Genomic DNA, 11671 nt, shown 5'->3' on the forward strand with positions numbered 1-11671 from the left:
GCTCCTCTGTCCATGGAGTTCTCCAGGCCAGAATCCTGGAGTGGGTAGCCATTCCCTTCTCCAGGGGATTTTCCCAGCCCAGGGATTTGACCCAGGTCTTCCACATTGCAGACAGATTCTTTACCATCGAAGCTACCAAGGAAGCCCAAGAACACTGGAGTGGGTAGCCTATCCCTTCTCTAGGGGATCTTCTTGACCCAGGAATCGAATAGGGGTGTCCTGCATTTTTTACCAGCTGAGCTACCAGGGAGGCTCATGGAATGTGTATTTTTCTAAGTAAATCTTACCTATCACTTTGTCTCTCACTGAATTCTCTCTTTGCTGAGACATCAAGAAACTGGGCTTCATTAAGTTCTGAGACCAAGTGTGCGATTTCAACTAAAAGGCTGTGGGTTCAAGTCCCCATCTGAGGTGTGCAGTTTCATAGACAAGATTGTCTGTTCTCAAGTGTGGGTGAAGAACGTCGCCAGCCATATCAGCAAACAAAGGATATCTTGGTCATCAAGCCATCAACCACTGCGACCATCACAACAGTGCAGCCTGAGGGGGATTCAGGATGGAGAAAAACAGGATACTGGCCGACTGCAGCCTACCAGGCTCCTCCACCCATGGGATTCTCCAGGCAAGAGTACTGGAGTGGGTTGCCATTTCCTTCTCCATAGACAACTAAGGTGCATATCAAAAGAATGATTTCAATGAGCTCAGCCTCTTGTATCTTCCCATAGGAAAAGCACTAAATTTGTTAACTGAAGACATCTGGGTTTTCTTTATTTTATTTATTTATTTATTTTTTTCGAGAGACAAAATTTAATATATGCACACGGTTTTATATATAATGCAGCATCACACCATGTAGGGCATTTACTCTTATTTTATACATTCAGATATGTTTGAAACACTTCTTAAGGCTACAAAACAGAACATAGAAAAATGTTCTGGGTTTTCTTTAATTAACAGTAATTCCTTGATGTTTCTACTACCTGGTTTTTGTTGCAAAAATATCTATATATCCTGGTTCTTCCCTTACCTCTTTGAAACAGTCCCTCAGATGTATATAAGAGGCTGACTCCTGGGCTTTCATCCTGGTCAGTCTGCTGAATAAAACATAATTCTCAACTTTTAGGCTGTGCATTTGTTTTCAGTCCATACAAGCATGGCAGGAGTGGGTAAAAGGCTCATGTTAGCAAGGGCGACAGACATCGCAGATGGATTAGAATCTCTTCCTTTTCACCCCCAACGAAATGCTGGCGCTGTGGAAGGCCCTGGAACTTGGAGGATGTGGGCAGAAAGGTCCAAGAAGATTCAAAGTTAAATTTCCAGTAACCCAGAGGCTTAGGGCTCAGAGGATATGTGACTTTTCAAAAATTACATATGTATTTCTTTTGTATCAGAACTTGTGGCTTGAGATCTACACCTACTACCTGGATTACCTGATTTAAGCCTCACAATAACTTACACGTGAAAGTCAAATTGCTCAGTCGTGTCCGACTCTTTTCGACCCATGGACTGTAGCCTATCAGGCTCCTCCGTCCATGGGATTTTCCAGGCAAGGTACCGGAGTGGGTTGCCACTTCCTTCTCCAGGGGATCTTCCCCACCCAGGGATCGAACCCAGGTCTCCCGCACTGCAGGCAGACACTTTACCGTCTGAGCCACTAGGGAAGCCCCATCATTCTCCCTAGTTTACAGTAGTTAAACACAGAGGCTACGTAAGGAATGAGCTCATAAATGGAAATATTGTCATTCAAGCACCTCATTTTACCACTGAGGTAACAGAGGTTTTGGAAAGGCTAAGTGAGTCTTAAGTTCCAAACCCAAGCCTGAAGGAAACCTTGGCTACACCAGTGTGCACTGGAAGGCAGAGTCTGACCAGGGGGAAGTCCTCCAGGACTCATTTTTTAAAACCCTGAACACTGCTGTTGTTGCTTCTGCATTTGTAAGGCAGACACATGTGAAAGGCAGATTTCCTGGAGATTTTTTACTTTTGAAATATTAATTGCAGCCTAGGCTAATAGGCTAGAAGAAGCCTAACAGTCAGCAAGAAGGCTCTTGGTCTCACAGGGTTAACTTCTTCCCCAAACCCCTCCCCACCCACGAGAGGCAGCAAATCCAGTGAAGGAGAGGCAGAGGAACCTCTGAAAGGGCCGCTGCTGCTGCCACAGCAGGTAGGAAGCCCATAGGCATCCAGACTAGGGAGCCAAGCCCACAAGGCCAGTCAGCTGCCAGGATCAATGGCGCTCTCCCAGGGCTCCAGGGTATCCTGCTTAGAGGTGGAAGTTCCCTCTCTATGGGCAATGTGTCACTGGTTTAAGAAAGAAACTACTACTTCTAAGAGCCAAAAAGCAGAGACATTACTTTGCCGATAAAAGTCTGTCTAGTCAAAGCTACGGAGAAGGCAATGGCAACCCACTCCAGTACTCTTGCCTGGAAAATCCCATGGATGGAGAAGCCTGGTAGGCTGCAGTCCATGGGGTGGCGAAGAGTCGGACACGACTGATGGACTTCACTTTCACTTTTCACTTTCAAGCATTGGAGAAGGAAATGGCAACCCACTCCAGTGTTCTTGCCTGGAGAATCCCAGGGACAAGGGAGCCTGGTGGGCTGCAGTCTCTGGGGTCGCACAGAGTCGGACACAACTGAAGCAACTTAGCAGTAGCAGCAGCAGTCAAAGCTATGGTTTTTCCAGCAGTCATGTATGGATGTGAGAGTTGGATCATAAAGAAAGCTGAGTGTCGAAGAATTGATGTTTTTGAACTGTGGTGTTAGAGAAGACTCTTGAGAGTCCCTAGGATTGCAAGGAGATCCAACCAGTCAAACCTAAAGGAAATCAGTCCTGAATATTCATTAGAAGGACTGATGCTGAAGCTGAAGCTCCACCTGATACGAAGAACTGACTCATTGGAAAAGATCCTGATGCTGGGAAAGATTGAAGGCAGGAAGAGAAGGGGATGAACAGAGGATGAGATGGTTAGGTGGCATCACCGACTCAATGGGCATGAGTTTAAGCAATCTCTGGGAGTTGGTGATGGACAGGGAAGCCTGGTGTGCTGCAGTCCACAGGGTCGCAAAGAGTTGCACACAACTGAGTGACAGAACTGAACTGTGTGCCTGGAAGTCTCTAACTGTGTTACTTGATTTAATTGTAGTGAGATTACCATAAGAAAGGAATTATTTTCATTTAACAGGGAAGAACTTAGAGATCCTGCCAAAGTCAGGAATCAGAAGGGTGAGGTTCAAAACCAGGTATTTTCCCATTCCCCCAACCACTGGCTTCTGTTTTTCTTCCCACAGTGCAACCCCTCATTTATTTCTAAATCACCCTCCCTTACTGCATTTTTTTTTCCAGTTGTAAAACGAGCCCAGAAAAGGACTGCTAAAATATCCCTCACCTTCCTTAAAACTGAGTGAACAAATGTGAAAGTATCTGGAATGAATAATATGTAAGATATATTGAAAGGATCCTTGCAGTAAAAAGATATGTGGCTTGCATTACCGAGGAGCCTCAGCTGAAGTCCCGACAGGTAGTGACAACATAAAGATCATTTTGATTCCAAGACTGGTACAGGAGAAGCAGTGAGAGGAGGAAGCGCACTGCACTTCCACGTGACTGTTTTTGGAGAATTAAAAAAAAAAAAAAAAAGCTTTGGTGAGCTAATCTTGAACTTGAGGCACTGTTCCTTTGTTGTCCAGCTGCTGCCTTCGAATCCTGTGTTTGTGTTACCCACAATTGCCACGGAAGCGTTTCATTTCATTTATTTATTATTCATATCCCTCTAACTTCCAAAGATAAATGCAAAGCGGGGAAGTGAAGCTTTTTCATTTTCATGCACTAGATTCGTATCTCAGCCGCTTTGTTTTGCTGATACGTCAGTGTAAAAACCACGGAGCTCCTACAACCACCCGTGCAGAGGGCTGGGCGACGGCGATTACTCTAAAATTCAAATATTTGGATTCGATGCAGAGGTCCAGTGCCAAGGACATGCTGATCTGCGATTGAAGAGCTAAAACATGAAAGTCCCAATCTTCCTCTCCCCTGACTGTGTCGAAGGGACGCGCTGTGGATTTAATCTCTTTAATCTGCCTAGCTGCTTCCAAAGCCACAATTATTCTGAAACCAGGCAAGGGCCAGCAGCGCTGCTGGGTCCGCCCCTGAGTGCAAGGCGAGGCTGGGACCACAGATCCCCACGGACTCTTTGTTCTGTAGCAGAGGATTCTCTCAGTGACCAGCTGAAGGACTTTTCTTTGTGTTGTGATTGACAGACATGAATTAAATATCACCCCACTGGGCTTTCTGATTGGTGAATGGCCATAGATTACAAGAATGTCTGGGGAAAATGGCATTTCATGATAGGGAGACAAGACCAGAAAGGCAGGGCTTTTCCAGCTAATCCTGAACTTGACAACAGCAGAGACCTTGATTCTGGGCTGTGTGTGTGTGTGTGTGTGTGTGTGTGTGTGTGTGTGTGTGTGCGCGCGCGCACGCGCGCGCACGTGTGTGTGTTAGCTTGATATGCCTTGTTCAGGTCTGGGAAGGATAGATCCTAGAATGGTCTAAGAGAACAGGATGAAGCCAAAGGAAGTAAAATAACTGGGGGGGAGAGAAAAAGACTGTTTTCTTTAAAAGACTGAAGTTTCTGGAGCTGTGCTTTAAGGATTCTATCCTTCAGTGGGTCTGGCATCGTCCTTGGGGCATTTTTTATTTCTGTTTTTCAGCAGGCAATTAGCGTTCCTTAGGGCAGCTGCGGGGACCTGCAGCGTCCACCCTGTTCCCAGCATACAATGCACAGCCTTGGGCACAAACAGCTCTGCACACTCAAGCCTCCGGTTCTGGGCAAATAGAGACGGCACAATCAGAAAGTCCTAAGTGTGGAGAGATGGAGGAAAAAAGAAAAGCATCCCAGAATCCTAGGTGATTCAGCATGTAGGTGGCCAACTAGGAAAAGAGGAAATGGGAACAAAAATGACCAAATGACAGAAGCTCACCTATCGTCTAGCCTAAGAGCTGGTGAGAGGGTTAGATGAGTGTCACTTTCAAAGAAAGGTGATTACGCTGGTTCAACTGACCCCCAGCGACAGAAAGCAGTGATTCCCAACAGAGGTCAGAAGCAGCATTCTTAGCCTTAAGTTTATGTTTTGTGAATGATGTTTTCTGATGCTTGGAATGCTATGGTATAACATATATTCCAGTGTGAACATACGCTGGACTCAGGTCTGCTATCAGTGGCAGACAACATTAGGGAGGAATCTTTTGCCCAGCTTTCTTATTTTTAAGATTCTTTTTTTTTAAAGCCTGTATTGAAGTTTTTACAACAGTGCTTCTGTTTAATGTTTAGTTTTCTGGCCATGAGGCATGTGGGATTTTGGCTTTCTGACCAGGGATCGAACCTGTACTCCCTTCACTGGAAGCAAAGTCTTAACCATTGGACCACCAGGGAAGTCTCCTGGCTTTCAATAAATATCAACATTTTGTAAAGTAATTATCCTCTAATAAAAAAAATTAATTAAAAAAGAAATAAAAATGCAAAAAAAAATCAAAATTGTTTTGCCACTGAGTTGGGCACAAAGATTCCTTTGGTAAGATGAGAAAGCAGAAGTATTCAAATGTTGGCCAGATATGGGGAATTTAAATAGATTTTTTTTTTTTTAAAGGGGCAAAGAGTTTGTTTGGCCTAGGAGTTGTTACTGTGTCTCGAAAGGTAGTCTTTGTTTACGGGGCACCTGTGACAGGCTTGTAACCCTCAACTGGGAAAACTCCCGGGCACCATAAAGGTGAGCAGATGAGAAGTGGAAGCTAATATCCAAGTGTCAGCAGAGCAGCCATGGACAAATCCAGAGCTGGTGGGGGGCTGTAGCAGATAAAGCACACGGGGTACAGAGCTTAAGAAATCAGGGAAAAGCTGAGAAAACACTTCCCAATCCTGGCGAGAAAATTTGGGCGATAGGTAGGGTCCATGGCACCAGAATCATGCTTAAGCCAAAGATTCATATTCCAGGCATCTCAGCCTGGGGGCTGTAATGTTTCCCGAAGAAGCAAAAGTGAATCTTGGCACGGCCAGGGTGAGGAGGCGGTGTGACCATATGGCTCCTCTACTGGGATGTGTTGAAGGTGGTTGTGAAGGGAAGAGAAATACAAGGCAGACGTTTTGAGAAAGCAGAACTCGAGCTAACCACCTATGCTCTCTGGCTGCTGGAAATGGCATCCTTCTTTTGGGATAGAAGTTTGGGAGTTTTCATGTTCATGTACATTCTAATCAAAGTGAGCTCCTTATTTACAGGTTGCACAATCTCAGTGGACTGTTTGCAACAGTGGCGAATAGATGCCTGGCTCTTCAGCTTTCAGTGCAACAGTGCCTGTGCTGGGAAGCCTTCCTAAGTGGGAAGAGCTCTACTCTGGGAAGAAATATGAGTAATAACAAAGATGCTTTTTTAATAGACTTGGTACATCCCCACCTCCTCCCACCATATTTTGTTGTTGTTTTCTTCCTAAGGTATGCTGTGTTGTTAGGAAGATTTATGAGCTGTGTGTTCCTTTGGCTCCTTCGTGAATCCAAGCAGTTCGGTCCTAATGTCTTGGCTATGATGTCACGAAAGGGAATGGGATTATGAAGGCGTCAGAGGAGTGGACTGGCTGTGATGGAGGGTATGACTGCTAGGGCTGTCATTACAATATACTACAGTCTGGGTGGCTTAAGCAGCAGCAATTTAATTCTGTTAGGCTTAATAATTCTGAAGGCTCGAAGTCTAAGATCAAGGTGTCAAAGACAGCTCTCCCTGGCTTGTAGAGAGCCATCTCCTCCCTTTGCCCTCCTGTGGGCTTCCCTTCGTGTCTGTGTCCTAATCTCCTCTTCTCATAAGGACACTACCCAGATCAGATGAAGCCCACCTTAGTGACCTCATTTGACCTTAGTTATCTCCTTAAGGATCTTCTCTCTAAATAGATTCTGAGGTACTGGGGGTATGGAGTCCAACCTATGAATTTGGGGGAAGGGGATACAATGCAGCCCATGGGATGCCCTTGTGGGCTCCCTGGATACCTGGGAGATATAATTGCTTTGGGGTCTATAATATTGTGGTGAAACAGTATTCGTACAAAAGCAGAATGCTGGATTTCCGTGGTGGTCCAAGGAAGAAGAATCCTGTTAATGCAGGGGACGTGGGCTCCATCCCTGATCCTGGAGGATCCCACATGCCTTGGGGCAACTAAGTTGCGCTGCAACTCCTGAAGCCCTCGCACCCTTGAGCCTGTGCTCAACAAGAGAAACCACCGCAATGAGAAGCCTGTGCACGGCATTTAAGAGTAGCCCCCGCTCCCTGCAACTAAAGAGAGCCTGTGTGCAGCGACAAAGACCCTGCACAGCCCAAAATAAATAAATAAATAAATATTTTTTTTAAAAGCAGAATGTTTACGGACCTGTGACCAGTGGATTTCCACTCAATCACAGACTCATTATCATAACCCTATTATTATAACACACCATGTAATCATCCCATCAATATCAATAATTAGTGAATAACTCTTCTTTCCTGAAAAGACTCACCCTTCCTCGTAAGGATTCGACAGCTGAGAGGTGAGCCAACATCTCAGGTTATCTGTTGATGGCCTCCTATTGAGTGAATTGTGGGCAGTCTCTAGTGAACTGTAAAGCATCATAAATAGATAATCATAAACTGTAAAGCATCACGTTAAACAACTTTTGTCAACATAAATTAAGAGACTGCTCTTTACGACACTATCACTTCAGTTTCTTCAAGTCTGTTGGCTTGTCTCCTGAGTAGGTAACTCTGAGAAGGGTTCCTCTCCAGAAAATAAAGGGTGGGATGCTGGGCAAAGAGCCTCCTTCAAAATGAGTTTCTGTGGAAAATGCTAGATTGGCAGGGGTGGGGCAGAGACCCTTCACTTCAGGCTCAGGCCAGACCAAAGCCAAACATGCTCTTGGTTAACTGATGGGCTGTTCCAGGCAGGTTTGTGGGCAGATGAGATCCCCACATGGCAAGAGAGTCTAGCCCTAGAAGATTCCAGCATGAGTTAGTTGGCTGTGGTCCCAGAAGACAAGTCCCTGCTCTGGGAACACACTGGTTAACTGGTTACTGTTAGAGCAGCCCTGAGGCAGCCCTGCATCGGGACTACCTCTAAGTTAACACAGGCCTTAGAAGGAAGAGCAAAGCTGTGGCTCAGAGTCGGGAAAAGGGATGAAGAATTGAATGCTATAATATCTAAGGCCCAAGAAGATGCAGACACTTTTTTTATTGTAGCAAAATACACATAACATGAAGCTTACCATTTTGGGACTTCCCTGGTAGTCCAGTGGTTAGGAATCTGCCTGCCAATGCAGGGGACATGGGTTCGATCCCTAGTCTAGAAAGATCCCACAGGCCATGGAGCAACTAAGCCCGTGTGTGACAACTATTGAGCCCAGGCTCCAAACAAGAGAAGCCACCAGAACGAGAAGCCCAAGGAGAGCAACTAGAGAAAGCCCATGCACAGCAACGAAGATCCATGCACAACAATGAAGATCCAGCATTAATTAATTAATTAATTAATAAAATAAGTTACCAAAACAACCTTACCGTCTTAATCATTTTAAGTGTCCAGTTTAGCAGCATCACATAAAGCTATGTATTGTATAACCATCGCCACCATCCACCTCCAGAACCCTTTTCATTCAGCAAAACTGACACTCTGCACCCACTGAACACCAACTTCCCATTCCCACCTTGCTCCACTGCCTGCCAACCATTCTGCTTTCTGTTTCAATGAACTGACTGCTGGGGGGCACCTCATATAGGTGGAATCATACAGTATTCGTTCTTTTGTAACTGGCTCATTTCACTTAGCAAAATATATTCAAGGCTCACCCATGTTTTAGCATGTGTCAGAATTACTTCCCTTTTTAATTTAAAATTTTTTTCTATCATTTATTTTTAGTTTACTTTTTGGCATTGTGGGATCTTAGTTCCACAACCAGGGATGGAACTCATGCCCCTTATAGTGGAAGCATGGAGTCTTAACCACTGGACCACCAGGGAAGTCCTTATTTTCTTTTTTAAGGCTGAAAAATATTCCGCACTTTGCTTATTCCTCCATTCATTGATGGACACTTGGGTCGCTTCTGCATTTTGGCCACTGTGAATAATGCTCCAATGAACATGGTTGGACAAGTTATCTACTCGAGTTCCTGCTTTCAATATTTTTGGACATTTACCTAGGGATGAGTTCACTGGAAAGGCTCATTCTTAAACCCAGGCCTCTCAGACTATTTTCTAGCCTAGGAGGAAACAATAAGAATAAAAAGGGAATTATGGCTTTACCTGGGTATATGCTCAGGAGTGGGATTTCTGGGTTACATGGTAGTTCTATTTTTAGTTTTTTTTTTTTTAATTTTATTTTTAAACTTTACAATATTGTATTAGTTTTGCCAAATATCGAAATGAATCCACCATGGGTATACCTGCGTTCCCCATCCTGAACCCTCCTCCCTCCTCCCTCCCCTACCCTCCCTCTGGGTCATCCCAGTGCACCAGCCCCAAGCATCCAGTACCGTGCATTGAACCTGGACTGGCGACTCATTTCATACATGATATTATACATGTTTCAATGCTATTCTCCCAAATGTCCCCACCCTCTCCCTCTCCCACAGAGTCCATAAGACTGATCTATACATCGGTGTCTCTTTTGCTGTCTCGTACACAGGGTTATTGTTACCATCTTTCTAAATTCCATATATATGCGTTAGTATACTGTATTGGTGTTTTTCTTTCTGGCTTACTTCACTCTGTATAATAGGTTCCAGTTTCATCCATCTCATTAGAACTGATTCAAACGTATTCTTTTTAATGGCTGAGTAATACTCCATTGTGTATATGTACCACTGCTTTCTTATCCATTCATCTGCTGATGGGCATCTAGGTTGCTTCCATGTCTTGGCTATTATAAACAGTGCTGCGATGAACACTGGGGTACACGTGTCTCTTTCCCTTCTGGTTTCCTCAGTGTGTATGCCCAGCAGTGGGATTGCTGGATCATAAGGCAGTTCTATTTCCAGTTTTTTAAGGAATCTCCACACTGTTCTCCATAGTGGCTGTACTAGTTTGCATTCCTACCAACAGTGTAAGAGGGTTCCCTTTTCTCCACACCCTCTCCAGCATTTATTGCTTGTAGACTCTTGGATCGCAGCCATTCTGACGGGCGTGAAATGGTACCTCATAGTGGTTTTGATTTGCATTTCTCTGATAATGAGTGATGTTGAGCATCTTTTCATGTGTTTGTTAGCCATCTGTATGTCTTCTTTGGAGAAATGTCTATTTAGTTCTTTGGCCCATTTTTTGATTGGGTCATTTATTTTTCTGGAGTTGAGCTGTAGGAGTTGCTTGTATATTTTTGAGATTAGTTGTTTGTCCGTTGCTTATTTTTAGTTTTTTTAAGACAACAAGGAGTTGGGGCGGGGTAGTGGGGAGCTTCCCTGGCAGCCCAGTGGTTAAGACTTTGCCTTCCAATGCAGGGATGCCAAGTTCTATCCCTGGTTGAGGAGCTAAAATTCCATATGCCTCCTGTGGACAAAAAGCAAAACATAAAATAGAAACAATACTGTAACAAATTCAATAAAGACTTAAAAAAAAAAGAGTAGCACTGAAACATAAATATTATCATATGTAAAACAGTCAGTGGGAATTTGCTGTATGATCCAGGGAACTCAAAGGAGATAGGAAGGGCAACCCATTCCAGTATTCTTGCCTGGAGAATTCCATGGACTGAGCAGCCTGGCAAGCTACAGTCCATGGGGTTGCAAAGAGTCAGACATGACTGAGTGACTAACATTTTCACTTTCCAGGGAGCTCAAACCTTGTGCTCTGTGACAACCTAGAGGAGTTGGATGGGGTGGGAGGTGGAAGGGAAGTTCAAGGGGGAGGGGACATATGTATACCTATGGCTGATTAATGTTGATATATGGCAGAAACCAATACAGTATTGTAAAGCCATTATCCTCCAAATAAAAAAACCCAAATTTAAAAAAAAGACAGCAAGGGGGAAAATGGGTGGTGGGATGAATTGGGATATTGGGGTCGACACATATATACTACTGTGTATAAAACAGATAATTAGTGAGAACCTACTGTATACCACAGGGGATGCTACTCAATGCTCTATAGTGACCTAAGTAGGAAGGAAATCCAAAAAAGAGGGTATCTATGTAAATCTACAGCTGATTCACTTTGCTGTACAGTAGAAACTAACACAACATTGTAAAGCAGCTATGCTCTAATAAGGGCTTCCCGGGTGGCTCAGTGGTAAAGAATCCACCTGCAGGAGACACAGGAAATGCGGGTTTGACACCTGGGTGGGGAAGATCCACTGGAGGAGGGCATGGCAACCCACTCCAGTGTTCTTGCCTGGAGAATCCCATGGACAGAGGAGCCTAGTGGGCTACAATCCATGAGTCGCAATGAGTAGGACACATCTGAGCACAAGCACAATATACTCCAATAACAACTTTAAAAACAGAAAATGAATAACAAGGACTCCCTACCGAGGACTGAACTGAGCTGGTACCTGGAAGAGACCACAAGGCAAAGTCTGATCAAGGAACCTGGGCAATGAGAACTCTGCCCTCAGCTTCCTGAGATACATTTTTATCAGGAAAGATTTTTGTTTCTAGATTATATATCTCCTTTGG

The 11671-nt window shown here is 44.4% G+C and overlaps 1 protein-coding gene across 9 annotated transcripts in view; it reads right to left on the reverse strand.

Moving 5' to 3' along the window:
- Nucleotides 1–806: 806 nt before the first annotated feature.
- The window catches only part of LOC788520 (craniofacial development protein 2), a 138688-nt gene continuing 127823 nt past the window's right edge, over nucleotides 807–11671 (reverse strand). For all 9 annotated transcript variants that reach the window (XM_059892832.1, XM_059892831.1, XM_059892829.1 and 6 more), the window contains one exon: nucleotides 807–10547. The gene's annotated coding sequence lies outside the window, so the exon portion shown is untranslated. The remainder of the gene's footprint in view (nucleotides 10548–11671) is intronic.

This window comes from Bos taurus, chromosome 13 (assembly GCF_002263795.3).
Source record: "Bos taurus isolate L1 Dominette 01449 registration number 42190680 breed Hereford chromosome 13, ARS-UCD2.0, whole genome shotgun sequence".
Taxonomy (NCBI): domain Eukaryota; kingdom Metazoa; phylum Chordata; class Mammalia; order Artiodactyla; family Bovidae; genus Bos; species Bos taurus.